At 39.7% G+C, this 8,101-nt stretch overlaps 2 long non-coding RNA genes across 2 annotated transcripts; both read left to right on the top strand.

The window, feature by feature from the left end:
- The first annotated feature begins 3,109 nt into the window (after window positions 1-3,109).
- On the top strand, window positions 3,110-5,353 carry LOC125573213. The gene is made up of 2 exons (XR_007313988.1): window positions 3,110-3,224; window positions 4,600-5,353. It is a non-coding gene; the product is annotated as an uncharacterized LOC125573213 (long non-coding RNA).
- A 1,076-nt stretch (window positions 5,354-6,429) lies between these two features.
- Window positions 6,430-8,091, top strand: LOC116617252. The gene is made up of 3 exons (XR_004295687.2): window positions 6,430-6,620; window positions 7,770-7,883; window positions 7,952-8,091. It is a non-coding gene; the product is annotated as an uncharacterized LOC116617252 (long non-coding RNA).
- Window positions 8,092-8,101: the final 10 nt, after the last annotated feature.

Genomic DNA, 8,101 nt, shown 5'->3' on the forward strand with positions numbered 1-8,101 from the left:
AACTTAGCAAGAAGCATGTACCAGAGCTTAACATTAATTTCAGAGCAAATTTAGAACGCGCTTTTTGACAGGCCAAGATATGCAAATATAGCCCGGTGTTATAGCCCAGTATAGGTGGGCGGGCAGTCGCTCCTTACCATACACAAGCCATGTTCTGACCCTAGTGGTGGTCGAGCCTGTCTTCATGAGGGCCTTTGACTTAATGTGGATCGAGAGTTTGGATTCACGCCCCTATAAAGTTACTAGAAATGCTATAACAGAAGGCTCATCTACCGCTCCTGACGGACCCTTTTACCCGACAAACCCCTCTCCCCCAGCCACCCTTAACCCCCCCTCCCCCCCCACACACACACCTTTCTACACCCACAGCCTATAACCTTCCCCCCTCCCTCAGATACACACACACAAACCTGGATACACACAAGAAATTAAGGGTTTGGTTACGAATTGTTCTGCTTCTAATATTTCTAATAAAAATACGGAAAGGAGGAAACATTGCGCCGAATATGTACAAAACAAATCAAAACAGTCGAAGCGCTCGCGCTTCCTCTTTGACTGATGACCGTATTTCTTATGATTTATTTAAATTTTCATTTTATTTGTTTATGCATTTGCTGCGTATCGAACTTAAGTATCGAGCTTATTACTCTACCGCTATTACCCAGTGTTCGTATGAGCAGATGAGTTACACCGATGTGAAAGCCAAAACAAGATTTATATTCCATTTAGTGAGTCAAATCGTAATTAGGCTTTGTAAAGTACGCTTTGAGCTTCAGTTTCAATTTATCTTTTTAAAATCCATCGTAGACATACTATATATTTTGTAGATACAATTTGATGTAAAATGTTTGAAGAACCAATTAAGCATTGTACACAGAAGAAGCAATATTCAGTGCTAAGGAGAAAACCAGAATGTAAGAAAAGAGAACGGGAAAGATAAAATAGCAACTTCCGCTAATGGACGACACTTGATTGTTACAAACAATACGAAAAAGAATAATAAATATTCTAAATAACAAAAAGAATAATCTTCCGGAGAAGAAATACAATAATTCCCGACATGCGCTACAGTGCGCAATTAGCGAGGGACGACTGGATACTTCCGTATGTCTTGGTGAGTTAAACATTTAATTATTGTTATCCCAACTGACCCAGACAAATAGCATGGGAAGCTTACATATATATACACCAATACACAGTTGCGGCACTTATCTGAGCAAGAAGAGAGCCTGAAAACGCCTGTGTACTCCACCGTAAGGATGGCCACAATGAAAGCTCTAGTGCTGATATTATTGGTGTGTACTCTTGTGTCTGCTAGACCATATAGCGAAGTTCACAGCGACAATATCCTGCATCGGCCCAAGAAAGCTGGTAAAATAAACTGGGCTCACGATGTTTCCAATAACCTTTTAGAACAATTTCTTCTTTAAGAAAATTGAGAATGTCAAAATTTTGGGCTTGAGGGACTCCATACAAGAAGCTTTTTAACGTTCCTAAATGTCGGTTAAATATTAGCGCCCCCTGAAATTTATCTCAAGCCAGCCCTCCGACCACAATTTCAACCTTTAGGCCAGCACCGTCGACAAAAAAAATAATTTTACTGCTTTGCTCACAATCTCAACAAATCCAGACCCAAGATATTTGTACTATGTATCTACTCTCCAAATTGCATCTTTAAGGAGCAAGAGTGAGGACGTGGGAACGAAGGTGCGTGGAAACGGAGCGAGAACAACTAGGGAGGGAGGGGGAGGGAAGGGAGGGGGAAAAACTCGATGCCCTTGATCCATGAGATGAGGACGTCTACGTTTTGGGAAATGCGTCTCGCATCGTGCGTCCATTCTTTGATGGCGCTTCATTGGCCTGTATTGAGAGGGACGTATAAGAACTTACACACTAACTCAAAGTCATCAAATGGAGTGCATCACATCTTATCAACGAAGAGGAGAATCTAGTGTAGTTTAAGACTATTCCAACGCCTTTCCAACCCTCAATTTTCTGCCCCTAACTTTGCATGAAAGGGTGGTTCTATTTCAGGCGCTTACACAGGGAGTGCGCAAGGTGCGCGCATTTCTTATTGAGGAATCTTCAAATCCTATACTTTCTCCATATGATACCTATAACTGCGCACACCCCTCCCCCCCCCTCGGCCAATCCTGGGTACGTGCCTTACTATCTAACCACGTGGCCAGCCTTTGATCCGCCAATGTTGAAGGGTACAAATCAGCATTTGATTATGTCTCGATGTATCTTGGCTCTTTTAATTCTAAAATAGAAACGTTTTTCTCACAACATTCCCAGATTGCAATGATCAACAAAGCCAAATATTCTGTGTGTTTGCAATGTGGTTTCCTGCTAGCAGAGGCCTCTTTTCTTTGTATTTCGCTGGGCTGGAGTTCGCGAGGAAAAGATACCTCTGCCATGGGTCGCAAGTTCGTTTGATCAAACCGCCGTCCACGATCGTGGACGAGATCCAGAGCGCATGCTCCGTTCATTAATTACTGGCCACTATTTGAGCCTACAATGACTAGCGCATGCGTGAAACGTATATCCGCTGCGAGATAATGAGCCCGCATTCGAAACGGCGTCCTCCGTAGAAATATCAGGCGACGAATTATAAAAGAAGCCATTCAATGCCTTATCTTCATTCAAAATTTTCTCTCTTTTGACTAACGAGTCAATCTTCCGTTTACAGGTTTTGCATATTCTTCTGGGAATAGCTGATCTAAGTTTGCCAAAAGTTTTGTAACATTTTCTTCGAATCCAACTGTGCGATATTTACATTTAATTGAAGAAATTCGCCTGCACAGATGTCTTGAAATTAATCCCACAAACAAGACAAAACTCGTCTTTGCTGCGTTTGTTGTTCAATCTTTTTAGTGACGTTTTAGGTGATTGAAATTGAACAGTTGTTTTCTTTTTTCGAAGAGGAAAACTAACCGGAGTTTGATTCATGATTTCCGACTAAACCCATGCAAAGCACGGGTTTTGGCACGTCGGTCGCTTATTAACGCTCACGCATGCGCAACAGAAACAGTTTCGACCCATGGCAGAGGTATCTTTTCCTCGCGAACTCCAGCCCAGCGAAATACAGAGAAAAGAGGCCTCTGCTAGCAGGGAAGCAATGTGGCTAGTAAGCCACAAAAACATCCCGGGGATTAGTTGCGATGCAGAGCCTATGAGAAACGGATGCAAGAAGACATGTAACCGGTGCTGAATATCTTATGGTATGTCCACATACACCCTTATGATCTATGGTAAGTTCACACACACACCCTTATTATCTATGGTACGTTCACACACACACCCTTATGATCTATGGTACGTTCACACACACACCCTTATGATCTATGGTACGTTCACACACACACCCTTATGATCTATGGTACGTTCCCATACACGACCTTATTATCTATGGTACGTTCACACACACACACCCTTATGATCTATGGTACGTTCATACACACACCCTTATGATCTATGGTACGTTCACACACACCCTTATGATCAATGGTACGTTCACACACACCCTTATGATCTATGGTACGTTCACACACACACCCTTATGATCTATGGTACATTCACACACACACCCTTATGATCTATAATACGTTCACACACACCCTTATGATCTATGGTACGTTCACACACACACCCTTATAATCTATGGTACGTTCACACACACACCCTTATGATCTATGGTAAGTTCACACACTAATTATCTATGGTACGCTCACACACACACCCTTATGATCTATGGTACGTTCACACACACACCCTTATGATCTATGGTAAGTTCACACACACACCCTTATGATCTATGGTAAGTTCACACACTAATTATCTATGGTACGCTCACACACACATCCTTATGATCTATGGTACGTTCACACACACACCCTTATGATCTATGGTACGTTCACACACACACCCTTATGATCTATGGTAAGTTCACACACACAAACTTATGATTATGATCTAAGGTACGCTCACACACAACCTTATGATCTATGGTACGATCACACACAACCTTATGATCTATGGCACGTTCACACACACACACACACACCCTTATGCTCTAGATTTTATACCAAACCCCCTAAACTGCGGTTTCATTCGCACGTGCATCACGGCTCGCCGATTAATGATATCTCATATTCATTTCAGAATTTGCAAACTAGAAGGATTGGTGATTATATTAGACAGAGTTCAGACCAATCGCACGCTTTAAAGGGGCTATTAAACGGGTTTCAATTTTAACGAATTTTTGAAAACAATTACCCGCGAGAGGCCCCATTTCCTTCTCTGCTCCATTTGATTCGCCAGTAATCTGCTCCTATTTGACACGAATTCTTCATAATCGAATTCTTCATAATCGTCGTGCCGTTATGACAGAAAAGATTTACTATTCATGTTGGTTTTAGTATGCTTTTTTAAACCTGTGGGTACAACAAAGAATCTTTATTACAATATTGACAATAAAGAGGCTTATTTGTTAAGTGATGATTTTATAACTGTTTTTAAAACAAAGTTAGATAATTGTAGCGTCCATAAGCAAATAATAAGCGGTAAAACTAATTGTATGATATTATCTTTTGGCAGGAAGCGGTAAGGCTACCAGTTCCGATATACAAAGTGGCATTCGCAGGGTGAATTAGATTGTTACACTTCATAGAAGACAGTGTATACATTATTTGAAACATTAGCAATCTCTGGGATTAATAAAATCTATTTTAGTTGTTCAAATGATCTGATTTGTTATAGACAATGCACTCTATAGACAATGTTTCCATGGAAGAAGGAAGTATTGAGCTCGGTTGGATAGAAAGGGCGTTTATCCCTGGACTAGCGTTAGCCTTCCTATAGGAACCCGGCCCTTGGGACAGTTCGAGCAGTATTGGCGGTTTAAACTATCTGACCCGACTGTATTCCTTTTTCTCCTAAGCCATGTTTTCAAAGCCGCCCACTCAACCCCGGAATTCCCATTACCCGTACTTGACTTCTTTGATAATCAATTAGTATCCCGAGAAACCCTCTTTCTTTTCGCCACGTTTTTAGGCGTTAATTCAGACATTGTTTGACCCTTTATTGGTCGCTTGGAGACCGTTGATAGCGAATGGAGCGCTTTTAAAGTTTTTTTCATTTTTGGTAAAAGGTCCTGTGATCCTGGTGATATCGTAATAAAGATTATCTTTTGCGTTTTTATCATCATTATCAATTAATTCCTTTATCCCCTTTTTAGTAACGGGTTTTTCAAAGGTGCCGTATAGTCGCTCTGTTTTCTCAGATCAGAGCAACCGCCACACTAATCAGTACTTGGGAAATCGCTATCATGGATTATTTTAGTACATAAATCTAATAAAACAAACAAAGAAGAATATACTAGTATTTCTGAAACCAGTGATTAAATTCGCTCTTTTTGGCTGATAGACACATTATTTTTCATACTGATTTTACGACTTGAAAACCACAAGCACATACTTTATCAAAACTGACAGACAAGAAAGAAAATCCCACAAGGTGGAATTTTTAAAAATGATACTAAATCTAATAAATGTACAGTTAGAATATAATTTCCTGAATAAAAAATCAATCGCAAAAAGTTTTTGTCTACCACACTTTTAACAGAAGAGCTTTTAAGACAAGAAATATAAATTAATAAAAAAAAAGAATCTCAGCGCTGTTGATATGTACGTTATTGTGTACTTTCGGGACTGGCCATTTAGCTTTAGACATTAAGCATTAAGAGCCGACAAAAGCCGAAAACCAGTATCTGTCATTTGCCTTTTAAACAGATCTATTTTTGTACGTTGGCTAATACCAGGTCAAGGTGCTAGGGTTGAAAATCTCGTTAAGATTAAAACATTCACGAAGAGAAGTCGGACAAGAATAAGCAAGGGCGGTACGTTATCAATAAATCAAGTAGGCGAAGCACTTTAGCACCTCTAGCGATAAAGGTGATTCGTGTGACAAATATGTCCTTTATTCTTGTGAAAGCTGGAAAGAGAGCAATAAAATTGTCAGCTATTAGAATACCAATATTACCACCATGCGATAACGTCTTGACAAATTAATGGGACTAATGGGCAATATTGGATTTTTTGACAATAAACCCCATGAAAACCAAACAATGTTTGCAAATAATATTAAAGTTGTATTATGAGATATTGGAATCCAACATTTCATTTTTTTCATAGTCTTTTTTCAGCCAAAATAAAATGATTTAAAGTAATCAACAGAAACCTCGGACCAGAATAAAAAATATAACATAAAATAAAAAAAGAATTGGGGCTCTACGAGTAGGCCTTTGTTGTTTTTTTAAGTTCAAATTCATTTCACGGGCAATTGATGCTAACGTTATTTGAATTGTCACCTAACGGAAGTCTTTTGTGCGCATGCGCCTGCCGCACAATAAAAGAACGCGCTCAGACTTCTCGCTTCACAACGCCCCCTCGACTCAGACAAACACTGCAGCACTCGACAACCTCCGGCAAATATGGACAAGAGACTCGTAGTTCTTCTCATTGTACTGGTGGCAACAATGTCTGTGTCAGCTAAACCTTCACTGAAAAAAGTGAAAGCTTTATTTGAAAGATCAGTAAACCTGGCAGATCCAGCGGGCTGTAAGTAGAGACATTATTTTTCCACGGTATTTTAGACTTCGTAAAGTTTGCGTGCGGCTATTATTATTTAATGGATGATAAGAAATCGTTTAAGGGACTATATCAACATGTACTCTGACCCTTCGTGGTATATTGTTTTAATTGTTTTTACTATTCACTTATCATCTATGTGGAGTAATTAACAAATTATCCGCGTTGAAGTATCGACCAAATGTTGCTTCATACCCTCAAAAGGGAGCTTTCTTGACCTACGCGCGCGAAATAACGGACAAAGCAGTTAGCCGTGACGGCCTTAACGAAAGTCTGTGTTGACAGAAGATGTCTTATCAATGTCACTATTTGATTTCCAATATGGCAATCAACGACCCTTGAAAAGTCAGTGGCCTTTCAACAACACTCATCAATTCGAAATCTATTCAACCGAGTTTAGCAGTTTTTAAGGTTTGTAATACCAATAAATATAAACTACTAAAGTTAATAAAAAATACCAAGCCAAACATCCTTTCTTCTTTTTTTTTAAATAAATTTGGAATATGTCTTGATGTGAACACAAACAAAAAGCATTGAAAAAAAAAAAAAAGAAAAAGCGACAAAAAAATTCGCAGACATAAGATCAGTATTTTTTAATCATTTTCATGGTCAAGCATCAAACTCGCCCGAGGAAGTCTTTGTAAATATTTTCAGCTCTTGGTATTCATCTCCTCACACCCGTCTGTCTTCGAACGCTTAGTGTTCAGTTTATTTTCCTGCTTTCATCTCATCGATAGTAAAAATCAGCAGTGATACCACCTCATAACTATTGCACCCTGCCTTCCCGTCCGCGTGCACATGGGGGTTGGGAAGAGTGTAATTGAAGTGGCGGGGCAGGGGGGTGGGGGGGGGGGTGGATACGAGTTATCGTTTATATGAACGTTAAATGCCTCTTAATTAAATTGTCTTATTGTGCTTGGTTCAGGCTCAAACCTTCAAGGAAATCGCTTTTGTAACTGGTACATCGATGCGTGTTTTAGTCACTTAGACATGGGGTTGGGAAGAGGGTATTGGAAGTGGCGGGGGAAGGGGGGGGGGGGGGGTGATACGAGTTGTAGTTATCGTTTATATGAACATTAAATGCATTTTAAATAAATTTTCTTATTGTTCTTGGTTCAGGCTCTAATCTTCAAGGAGATGACTTTTGTAACTGGTACATCGATGCGGGTATAGTCAAATGTAGCGACTCTCAAGTAAGCCAAGGCTGTCAGGCATCTTGTGGTGTATGTTGAGGTACGTCTATATTTTTCACGTAACCTTTTGCTCTATAGGCTCGTAACAATTGTCTTCTTTAATTTCAGGTGAGACGAAATGATGGACGTCCTGTAATCATTTATAACGTAGCCCTGTAATCCTTTATAACGTAGCCCTGTAATCCTTTATAACATATTTATGGCAGTAATGAGTGATTTTAGAATAAACGCATTATGATAAAATGGTACATAATCTGA

The sequence above is a fragment of the Nematostella vectensis genome, chromosome 10, assembly GCF_932526225.1.
Source record: "Nematostella vectensis chromosome 10, jaNemVect1.1, whole genome shotgun sequence".
Taxonomy (NCBI): domain Eukaryota; kingdom Metazoa; phylum Cnidaria; class Anthozoa; order Actiniaria; family Edwardsiidae; genus Nematostella; species Nematostella vectensis.